This window comes from Ursus maritimus, unplaced genomic scaffold (genome assembly GCF_017311325.1).
Source record: "Ursus maritimus isolate PB19 unplaced genomic scaffold, ASM1731132v1 scaffold_1, whole genome shotgun sequence".
Lineage (NCBI taxonomy): Eukaryota > Metazoa > Chordata > Mammalia > Carnivora > Ursidae > Ursus > Ursus maritimus.
Window position 1 is genome coordinate 69155014 of NW_024423343.1, and position 12635 is coordinate 69167648.

At 37.8% G+C, this 12635-nt stretch overlaps 1 pseudogene; it reads left to right on the top strand.

Annotated features, from left to right (window-relative positions):
* Window positions 1-3460: 3460 nt before the first annotated feature.
* Window positions 3461-3938, top strand: LOC103659496 (annotated as a pseudogene).
* The last annotated feature ends 8697 nt before the right edge of the window (window positions 3939-12635 follow it).

A 12635-nucleotide genomic window follows, 5' to 3' on the forward strand; every position in this document is an offset into this window, starting at 1 on the left:
CAAGTGATGATCCTCAAGGAGCTGATGCGCTAGTCACATTAAACATCCTCTAATGTTCAGTCAACCTTAAATATGTTATAACTGATATTTTCAAGTGCAAATATCAATAAAAACAAGTTAGAATTTAAAAAGGTCAAACAAGATACAAATTGCTATAGGAAGTCAGGGCAGGAAGCAGATGCTGCCAGCTGGGAAGGTTTCTAGGAGGAAGCTGGCCCTTAAAGGTAAGTACACATAGTGGGGACAATGAGCATTTGGAGGGTCTGACAGACAAACAAAAGGGTCTAAGCTATAGCACACACATAAGATTGGATGTTAGAGTAGACATTTATCAATTAGGAGGCTTCCCAGCTTCTGAATCTCTTATTTGAGGTTCCTCCATCTTATGAGACGGAGCTATCACTCTATTAGCTGGAAGTCCAGATTCTCATTTTCCCTGCCACCTTTATATCTAGGGCAGAGGGGCATGGTTTCATCAGGTAGGCAAAACTGCCCCTGAGTTCTGCAGCGGCCATCACTGCACTTGACTCTGTGGCATAATTTTATGTTTCCCCTCCACTGTCTAGATTCATTCCCAGAGCCTGGTTCTCCCATCCTACTAGCAATTCCACAAGCTATTTGAAATCTTTTCAATACATTTCTTTTCTTTTTAATTTAGCTATATATTCTTTATGTTACTTGCCACTAAGAATCCCAATAAACAGATATGATAGTCCTGACCAATATTAATATGATCATGGAAAAGTTCATAATCCAGCTTACGTGAAGAATTGGGGAGGAGGGAGTGCATACTAGTCAAGGTTATGTTAGGAAAACAGAAAGCTCCCTAGGCACAAGTAAAATGGGATTTTATTTAAAAAAAAAAATAGAGGATTATACAATCTCTGAAGGCCCAGGGAAGCAAAGGACAGAGAAGACACTGCTAGGATGCATGAAATTTAGAAATGTGTACACTGTATTAAAATGCGTACTGAGGATCTCAGCCCTCTGCAGCACCCGAGTAGGTGGTTCTCAGGAGGATGCTTGGAAATCCTGGCACGGCTGCCCAGATCTCTGCCACCTGCAGATGCTCATGCACCCCTCTGGAGCTGCAGCTGAAGAAGAATGGCTGCAAATCTCAACCCAGTGCCTCTTATAGGATGGCTCTGAACTGAAACTCCACAAGGAATCTGAGAAATGTAATTTTCAAATTTCCAGTCTTGCCATAAAGGAGAGAATTTAGAAAGATGGTCATTGGAAGGATGGGAGATAAGTGTCCCCGCTGTGAAGGCTCAAATGCCAGGGTCCACCTCTCTTCTCTCTTTGAGCTTCAGCACTCTGCTATGCCCCTACATCTGTGGAGGCAGTAATCTCGTTGAGACTTCCAGGACTCTGATATCTCAATTTTCTCCAGTCTATCAGCTCCCTCTATCTTTCTTGCAATATTTGATTCCCTTGCCTCCTTGTCTTCCAATCACTGTCTCTCTATACAGTATAAAACTCCAAAATTGTACCAGCTCCCACTCCCCACAGCTACTGATTAAAGCTTTATAATTGTCCTATCAGGTCTGATCACTACCTGTTTTCTCTCCACCCTCCACACACTCTAAGCAATGGCCTTGTCTCCTACTCCACAGAGAAAATAAATAATGTGAACTTGGAATCTCCCATGTCTCTTCTTCCTCCTCCCCACACAAAACCTCCATACTTGTACCTGACTCCAGTTCTTAGCACTTTTCTCCCCTTAGTAGAGGAGGCAACCTCCTGCTGCTCAAGGCTGAACTTCTCTCCCCTGTGTTCTAGATCCTTAGGGATTTTGTTCCCCTTATTATCCCTCTTACCTAATTGCTTCAAACTCTCTTTCCTGCTTCATTCCCTGCACCATATAAAAATGCTCAACTCTTGCCCTACACTTGGCCGTTTACTGCCCTTTCTGCTCTTATCCGTAGGCAAGATACCCGGCTGCCCAGAAGAGTAGTTGTCTGCACTCAGTCTCCATCTCCACTAACTAACCTCATGCTGGAAGACATTATAGTATATTATTTAAGAACTTAGCTTTTAAAATGCTCAACATGGGTTCATATTTTGCTAGGACCACTTATTTAACTGTGTGACCTAGTACAAGTCACTTAGAATCTGTAAATCTCTAATTATTTCCTTAAATTAGAAATAATCATAACTTCTTCTCAGGGTTATATAAGAAGTGCTTAATTAGCACAGTGTCTGGCATATAGTGAGTGTGCATTAAATGTAACCTGTTGTTGCTTACTCCTTTGGCCTCTGTGATCTGGCTGTCCCTCTTCCACTGTTGATACTTCCCCACCAAAGACTCCAGTGACCAGGATGTTAAAAGTGATGAACATTTTTCCATTTTTTAAGATAATATTTTGTTTGATCTGTTTAATATGTTCCACACAATTGACCCCTACCTCTTAATTTAAACCTAATCTCCAAACTAGGGTACACAGGGTGATTCACTTAGGTGATAGAAGAAAACATTACAACTTCTATGGTTTATAAAATACATCATATTTCCTTCTATGTACCATATGCATACAAAGAAAAACACTGCCAGTTAAATATGAAACAGCTTTCTTGTCATTTACAAGTTCAGCTAACATGTATTACAAGAACCTTTTAGATTACCTTAAATGTAAACAGTTATTTAAAATACAAATAATGGCAATATGATTGGTTGGGACTAAGTTCATGTATATGTAGACAGTGATTTCAGCTTTCTGATGGACAAACATTAAAATGGGGAAAATATGCATTTTATGTGATACACAATGGAATATTATTCAGCCATAAAAAAGAACGAAATCTTGCCATTTGCTACAACATCGATGGGGCTAGATAATATAATGCTAAGTGAAATAAATCAGTCAGAAAAAGATAAAGACCCTATGATTTCACTGATATGTGGAATTTAAGAAACAAAACAAATGAATAAAGGGAAAAGAGAGAGAGAGAGATCATGAAACAGACTCTTAATTATCATGAACAAACTTATGGTTACAAGAGGGGAGATGGGTAGGGGTGGGGGGAGGGATTAAACAGGTGATGGGGATTAAGGAGTGCACTTGTCATAATGAGCACTGGATGATGTATGGAATTATTGAATCACTATATTGTACACCTGAAATTAATATAACACTGTATGTTAACTAATTAGAATTAAGATAAAAACTTAAAAAGCCAAAAAATAAAATAAAATGTCAATATTATGTTAATAACTGTCAAAACTAGATGATGGCTATGTGAAGGTTCATTATCCTATTCTTCCTACTTCTGAGTATGTTCAAAAATTTCCATAATAAAAAGTTTTTAAAAGTCAAAAAGAAGGGGTGCCTGTCTGGCTTAGTTAGTAGATCATGCAGCTTTTGCTCTCGGGGGTTGTAAATTTAAGCCCCACACTGGGTGTAGAGATTACTTAAAAAATAATAATAACTCTTTTGCTCAGGCCGGTGGTATGGGCAGGATGGACAAGTGTCATGATCTTTGTACTGCCAGGAAGCTCCATAGCCATGGACAAGATCAGAAGTGACATGATAAACAGTACAAGAAAGCCCATTTGGCAAGAAAACAGTACAAGAAAGCACAGCTGTGAAGGCCAACCCTTTTGGTGGTGCTTCCTCCAAATTCCTCCATAATTCCATACGAAGGGAATTATGCTGGAAAAAGTAGGGGTTGAAGCCAAACAGCCAAATTCTGCCATTAGGAAGTGTGTCAGGGTCCAGCTGATCAAGACTGGCAAACAACAACAACAACACACGTTTTGTACCCAACAATGGTTGTTTGAATTCTATTGAGGAAATTTATGAGATTCTGGTTGCTGAATTTGGTCACAAAGTCATGCTGTCAGTGACATTCCTGGAATTCACTTTAAGGTTGTGAAAGTAGCCAGTGTCTCTCTTTTGGCCTTATGCAAAGGCAAGAAGGAAAGACCAAGATCATAAGTGTTAATGGTGAAATATGACAATAATAAATTTTCATATGCCAAAACCCAAATAATAATAATAATAATAATAATAATAATAATAAAACAGGGTGCCTTTTTTTAAAAAGTCAAAAAAAGAAAATATACATCTTTGGGACGCCTGGGCGGTTCAGTCAGTTAAGGGTCTGACTCTTTATTTCAGCTCAGGTTATGATCTCAGGGTCTATCTATTAATAGATATTATATAGACTAAAATATTATATGTATATAATTCATAAGTAAATACACATGGGGATTGTTAAAAAAATTACTGACTGAATACATAATTTACAATGTTTGGAAACCGCTGATTTAAACCATCTCTCTATAAGTAATATTCTTTCATTGTTTCCCTCCTCTACCTTTTCTTCTTGACTGTCTTCCTGCCTCCTCTCTCTCCTCTTCCCCTGTTCTTCTCCTTCCATGTTAGTATTCCCTAGAATTCTTCATTCTTATAACTTTATCTATTCCCTGTACACTGATGACTCTCAAATCTCTGTCACAAACATAGATCCCTTCTGGGTTCTAAACTTAAGGGATTAGTAAATTTCTCCACATCCATACCATAGATACCTCAAATCCATCAAATCTAAAACAGAATCTGTCTTCTCCTTAAATCTCCCCCCTCTCCTCCTCTCTTCTTTATCACAGCAACTGGCACCATCATTTGCCAGCCACCCACTTCAGAAGCCTGGAATTTATTCTTTCAACTCCTGCTTTGCACTTCCAAATAGCTCTGAAATATGTCACCTGCTCTACTTCTCCATTGTTATTACTCTAATTTAGGTCTTGGCTGCAACGGAAAATATGTTACATTAAAAGCCAATATAAAAAAAATAAATAAAAGCCAATAGTTCCATCTACAATGTAAAATTAAAATGAAAAAATAATTTGCATCATTAGTTTATCATGCTAGAGTTACTGAGATCATCAAAATGGTCCAAGACAAAGACATCTGCTGTTAGATGTTACACACCGGGACTCAACACAATATTGTTTTAAGTCAATAATTATCCGGGATGTGGAACTGATTTTTTTTATCCCATAATTTGGTGTCTAGTGACTTAAGTATCTGGCTGTTAGAGAAAATCCCATTACCATTTGGCAAACAATTTCCGACTGGATTGATTAGCCATGAAATGAATGCAAGTGCTTTGCACAGCTTAAATATGCACTTAATAGTTTAAATATGAGATGACATTGACAGCTTTCCAAATAGTACTAATATTCTATTAGAGTAATTCACTAACATATATCAATATAATCCTTACATATTACCATTACGATCCCATTTTTTTCTTTATACCTCCAGAATCTCCCATTTTTACCTTGACTATATCCCTAAATTCTTCATTCTGAGACTTCTCAGGGTTGAGGAGTTGCAGCAAACACAAGTTACGCCATAATGACCATTGCCGCTTTAACACTGACTTTATTCTCCTCTTCCAATATTTACAATTTAAATGGAGATGAATTTGGATGGAAACTACAAAACCCTACATGACAGTATATAATTTGAGGAGAAATGCAAAGAATCTCAATACATGGACTGACAGGCATTAAAATGAGAAGTTTCTTTAGAATAATTGGGAGGGCCTAACTGTACCATAAGTAACAATGATATCTCTAACCCTTTCAATAGCAGCTTATTATATTCTGTCTCCCTGTATGAGCTGCCTTGTCTCTTATCTCCTCTCTGTTCCCATTATTACTGTCCTCGTTAACACTCTCCCGTTTCTTGCCTGGACTTTCCTAACAGCTCGTTCAGTCTTATCAACTTGGCATTTATCCACAGCTTCCAGAGTCATCTTGTCATCTCTTCAAAATGTAAATCTGATTATATCTTTTTTGATGTTGTTTTTGGTCAAACCCTTTCAGTGGTCTTCATCACGCAGAGGATAAAGTCCAAGCTCCTGAATGTTACACAGAAAAACTTTTTTTTGGCATAGTTCTACCTGACCATCTAGTATCACCATTGGCTGCTTCTGCAGACAGACCTTGCTCCACTCCTGGGTATCCAGTTCCCAAATGTACTGTACTGTGTCTCATTACTAGAAGGCCTTCCACCCCACTCTCATTTAATAGCCTCTATCAGTGCCCAGTATCAAATGTTACCGCAGGGTCTCCTAACTCTGGAAAATCTTCATTACCTACTCACACAAAATTAACTGTTCACTCTTTTAAGCTAGTACCCTGGCATTAACATGTCTTTATTTTGCACTAAATCCTACCAAATCATAAATGCTTCTTTACATGTTTCATTTTCCATTAGGCTCGGAGCTCCTTGAAGAGAAGGACCGTATCTTGTCCATTTTTTATATCTCCAATAGTGACTTTAGTACCTAACAATTTTAATAATAAATTTCAGCTATTGCACACTAGAACTATAACAGGTGCTAATCTAAATACTTCCCTCATTTAATTCTCACTATACCTTTATGAAGTAGGTACTATTACTAGCCCCATAAGAAAAGTAAGGCACAAAGGAGGTGCTTAATAAACGTTATTTAATGGATATTATTGCCTTTAAAAAAAAAAAACTAATGCAGTCATGTCATCCTTACTCCGAGAGTTCCCAGATATTGTTACAACTGGAAGTTGATGCCTTGGTGCAGGTAAAGTGTATGCACTGGCATGAGTACAGCTATTTGGTTTGGGAAGACATAGATTACCTGTCATTCTGAATTCCACTCCACATATACTAAGCTTCAGGATGAATTGCTTTGTTTTAGTTTTTATTTTTGTTTTCACATGTTATACTGGCTTTGTAAATCATTTTCCCCTTCTCTGATCTCATTTATACCTAACCATTATCTACAGAAATAGTATTAGTATTACTTATATGTTTCCTTAAAATATCAGATACAGAAATAAAGTTGCCAAACCTGGGGGATAAAATGCCTGCCTCAATACCACTAAGGGGGCAGTTCTTGCGCTAATTTAATATTTATCTGGTTTAAGTTCTTTCTCCAGCAAGTCACACTACTAAGACAGATTTGAGAGTTATCCCAGATTGTAAGAAATGGTTGTTCTGTGGAGCTATCGTTCTGCAATTCTTTAGCTGTATCACTGCCCATGAGCATATGAATGTAGATTAAGACTATTAACTGATATGGTTTGTTTCCAGAAAACATTTTCATTTTAACAACTCCAATGTGCTGAGCTCAAATGCATAAGAAATGGGCGAATTTGGGACTGGGTGTAAGGTGAGAGGCTGAGCTATTCGTAGTCCAAGGATTGATGCCAAATCACAGTTTATAACAATGACCTGCTGCCCACCATGAAGCCTGTGAGGTAGAGAAATGTTACAAACACATCTTTAATTTCTAGACTAATTCATCAGAGACACCCACAACTCATATTGAAAATCAGAGAAGTATGAGTTCAGTAATAATCTAGTTAGTCATCCCAAGTGGAATCCACACCTCACCCAGCATGGACAAGTGAGGAAAAGAGAAAAAAGAGGAAGCAGAATAACAAGGTAGTTGAACCCAAGAATCTGGCCATCTGCTTCTTTGGAGGGAGTCACGTCTGTTATCCATATTTTTTTAATAATATTTATTTTGTTATATTAGTCACCATACAGTACATCCCCAGTTTTTGATGCAATGTTCCATGATTCATTACTTGCATATAACACCCAGTGCACCATGCAATATGTGCCCTCCTTAATACCCATCACCAGCCTATCCCAATCCCCCGCCCCCCTGCCCTCTGAAGCCCTCAGTTTGTTTCCCAGAGTCCACAGTCTCCCATGGTTCATTCACCCTTCTGTTTACCCCCCCTTCATTCTTCCCTTCCTTCTCCTACCAATCTTCCTATTTCTTAGGTTCCATAAATGAGTGAAACCATATGATAATTGTCTTTCTCTGCTTGACTTATTTCACTTAGCATAATCTCCTCCAGTCCCGTCCATATTGCTGCAAATGTTGTGTAATCGTTATCCATATTTTATATTTAAGATATTCTGTCATTACAAAAAGCAATGGTAGAATAAGGAAATACCTACTTCCTTGGGGGAATGAGAGTAAAGCTAAGTGAAACCAGAGCACATGTGCACCCACAAAGAGTGTGAAATCTGTAAACTTTTGCTTCTATTCTTTTCAACTCTCCTGCTTCTTGCTCCTGGATCCTGTTGCCTGTTCAGTTGTTACTAACTCCATGTATGTCATATCCAGATCCCTAAGAGAGAGGATCAAATTAGCTCCATGAATCACAATAGTCCCTGTTGAGCAACCTATCACACCAGGCCTGTAGGCCTATTGACAGTGCTCTGTGCAGATCCCCTATAATGGCTGTGCTATATTAGTGTACTCCAGTCCTAGAGTGCTTTCTCTCTCAATGACCAACACCTGCATCTCTCTGTCAAAAGGCTGCCCTCAGGCTGCATGAGGACAGTTTTTGCTGCATGCATAGAGAACAGACAGTGCCTGGAAATTTATATACATAGGCTTGGCCCTTAACCAATGATTGATGAGTATGGGAGTATAAATACTGCAGCTCCCTCACCCCTGATGGGTTTGTCTGTGATGTGATCACTTCTCTCCAATCCTCTTTGCAGAACTGTAACAGTTATCTTCTGTGGGGTTTTGCTTGACATCTACCTTCTCTGTCTTACCTTCCTTCCCTGTCCCATGTCCCCACTACTCTACTTTTTTCTGAGAACACTTCATATCTCAAGAGTCCTGCAACAGCAAGACAAATTCTAGATTTATTTGCAGATTTTCACCAGGGCACATTCATACAAATCACCCCAGGACCTGTTTCTGGAGAACCCAACTCAGAAAAAGCTAGTTCATATTTTGCTAAGCCACCTAAATATTGGCTGTCTTTGAGGAAGGAGCTCATCTTTGATCTAATCAGCTGTGATCAGAGTTACAGGGTATGTGGAACAGAGGATCATAACCTGTGCATACCCTTTAACAGGGGCTTTGGCCATGGCCATGGCAACCTCTCTGAGTGTGAAAAGTAGCTCAGGCCAGAGTACACTCATATTCATCTGGGTAATGCCTACTAAGCATAACTATAGCAAGGTGATAACAAGTGAAGGCAACAATTGCAAACTGTGTGTTCTGTATACCCAGTGTGGAAATGATGATGTGCCATTTGCAATCAGCAGTATCTTAAAATATGAAAAGCAAAGATATAAGAAACAAACTTAGGAGTACAGTATCAATAGGGAAAAGATACTTACAGATATGCAAGTATGTGCGTGTACACACTCACACACACACACACACAGGCTCCAGAAAACAACACTCTCCTCTAAGAGCAATGTGAAATTTAACTACATTTAAGAACCTTAACAGTGTTTCCTTAGTTTTCTATTAACTCATAGGGGAAGTCTGACCACCCATGGGGCAGAGACCGATTATAGCTATTTACAAGGTAGGAAGGATACACCTTCATTTATGGTTGTATTCTGTTTTTTAATTTTTGAATTGTTAGGTGTCTATCTTTCATTCTGTAAATTGTATAAAGCAACCAGGTATTTTACAGACTAAATTATTTTACTGGAAGAATAATAAAACACTAAAAAATCCCTTTGACTCAATAACTACTTAACTTAAAAATAGACATCACAATATAATACAACACTATAAAACAATGAATGAAATCACAAAACATACAAGGCACCTTTGAAGGAACTGGAAATAGAAGTAACCATAAATATTCTACCCAAACTTTTTTGTGGTGACCTCACAAAACACAGTGGTCCACACTCTACCCACAAAAGGGAGGGGGGAAAACCCAGGGTCCTTTACTAAACGAATGAAGGTTTTAGTTTTTATTCTTGAATTATCATCCACTGTTGCCTGATAGGCTTCTTTTCTTTGCACTAAAAGGAATTGTACCAGAGAGTAGGAAATAAAAACCATTAAGACTTGGTGCCTGTTCCAGTGGGGATGATGAGCCCGCATATAATTATAATACAAAGGAAAATCTATCAATCATTCTCCTTCTAGTTAATGGAATCAGGGTTGGCTTCAAGGAAGAGGACTATTTGAACTATATTTCAGAGAACAATACAATTTCCAAAAGAAGAGGCAGGGAATAGGAAGCTCCAAGGACTTATTCCTGTGATTGCTCTTTTTCACTCCCACAGGTTAAAGTAACCCCTGCAAGTCTTAGCTTCTTTCTCTTTTAGAGCTTCCCATTGAACTGTCTTTAAGAAGAGAAGCAAAAAGCTCAATTGGGTCTTTTTCTTACACAGTAAATTGGCAAAACAACTTTGGAAAATAGTACAGCATTATCTGTTAAATTCTGATATATGCATACCTTGTGACCAAGCAATTCTACCCCTTGGAATATACTCAAAACAAGTGCATGCATTTGTACATCAGACTATTTGTACAGTGATCAAAGTGACTTATTTGTATTTGTCAAAAATTGGAATCATCAAGTGGATAAACAAATTGCAGTGTGTTCATACAATGGGATATATATAGCAATAAAAATGAAAAAAACACAGCTACACACCACGTGAATAAATCTTACAAGTATAGTGTTGAGCAAAAGAAATCAGATACAAAAGAATACACAGATCATGAATCCACATACATGTAGTTCAAGAATAGGCAACCCTAAGGGGTCTATTTGTAAGAGATCCAACTATAAAGTAAAGTAAGGACATTATAACCATAAAAGTGCAAATAGTGACTGCCTTTAGAGAGGATGAAGGGATGTGTGATAAAAAAGGGATGCAGACAGCGTCTGTGGAAATGTTATATATTTTTTGCCTAGGTTGTGGTTACATAGATGTTCACTTTGTAATTTATTATACTATACATTTATTCTTTATATGCTTTTTCATATATGTTATATTTCAAAATACAAAAAATAAAATAAAAGGGCATTTCTACCATCAACAATAAGTACCTCGCCTAAGAACCCAGCTGGCAAGTGGAGGGATGAGGACTCAAATCCACATGTCTGGTTTCAAAACCCATGATGGAAATGAGGACCGAACTATCAGGAAAGAGCAGTCCTAGCACCCAGCTGTGATCTCTACCATTTCCTACTAAAACAAAGCAAACATCTTTAGAGAAGTGTCTAATTCCAGGTCTGGGACAAGAAATGTACAGGTTGAGACTGAAACACCGTGTCATTCCAGATCATGAGGAAACTATGAAAGACTCCTATGGATGTCTCCCCTGGCCCAAGTGGAACATCAATAATTATAATAAATGAAAGGGATTGAAAAATATCAAATATGAATAAACGATAATTACAAATTAAAATCTCATTGGTCGCCTTTAGAGGATGCTATGAATGAACCACCTCCTTATACTTTCAAAACTGATCAATAAAGGGAAAAATCAAGTTTCCTATATGATCTGTAGCTCTGGGTAACCAACTAGTTGATAAGGGAAAGTTTCTCTTTAAAGAAGCATCCAGCTAATAAATGAAGAAAAAAATGATAGAATTAGAATATCTCTGTTTTCCAATTCTTAATGATCCCAGTAATGATCATCAATGGCTGATAATATCAACAAACAACGAGAAAAAATATCACATTATGGGCTTCCTGACAGAAAAGCACAGCACATATGAAATAGAACTGTCAAGAATAAATTGAATCTGAGTTTATAAACCATACTAATAATGTATAAGAGTTATGAGGGATAATGGAACACGTTAACACAACAGTGATGCAATAATCAAAATCCAGACTCTGAGAAATTCTATAAACAAGTCAGCTTTTTCTCACACAATTACAAGAGAAAAAGAATGGAAAGACAATGTGTCTAGAGATTTAAAGATAAGAGAAATCTCAACCACTGTCAATGTAAAAACCTTATTTAGATTCTGATTCAAACACATTGTAAAAACAAAACAATAATATTTGTAAGATAATTGAGGAAACATGAACACCAATTAGATATTTAACAGTATTTTTTAAATTTTATTTATTTATTTGACAGAGAGAGAGACAGCCAGTGAGAGAGGGAACACAAGCAGGGGGAGTGGGAGAGGAAGAAGCAGGCTACCAGCCGAGGAGCCTGATGCGGGGCTCGAACCCAGAACACCGGGATCATGCCCTGAGCCAAAGGCAGACGCTTAACGACTGCACCACCCAGGTGCCCCAGATATTTAACAGCATTAAGGAACTCTTGTCATTTTTTTTAGGTGAGTTAATGTACTGTGGTTATGTCTTTACAAGATCTTATCTTTTAGAGATGCATACTGACATATTTACAGATGAAATATTTGATGACTGAGATTTGCTTCAAAATAATCTGAAAGGAGTAGAGAGTGGGTCAGAGCAGAGATGAAACAGGACTGATCATGTATTGATAACTGCTGAAGAAGGTGATGGGAACGGTAAATTCATTGCACTATGTTCTCTACTCTGGGTGTGGTTTTTATATTCTATAGTAAAAAAAATAAAATAAAATAAAATAAAATAGGGGCATCTGTGTGTCTCAGTCGGTTAAGCATCTGCCTTCAGCCCAGGTCATGATCCCAGGGTCCCGGAATTGAGCCCTACATTGGGCTCCCTGCTCAGCAGGGAGCCTGCTTCTCTCTTCTCTCCCTCTGCCCCTCCCCCTGATCATGCTCTTTCTCTCTTTCTCAAATAAATAAATAAAATCTTTTTTAAAAATTTTTTAAAAATAAAAATAAAAAGTTTAAAACATACTCAAAGTCTCTCTTCCTGTGATTCATGGAGAAGAAG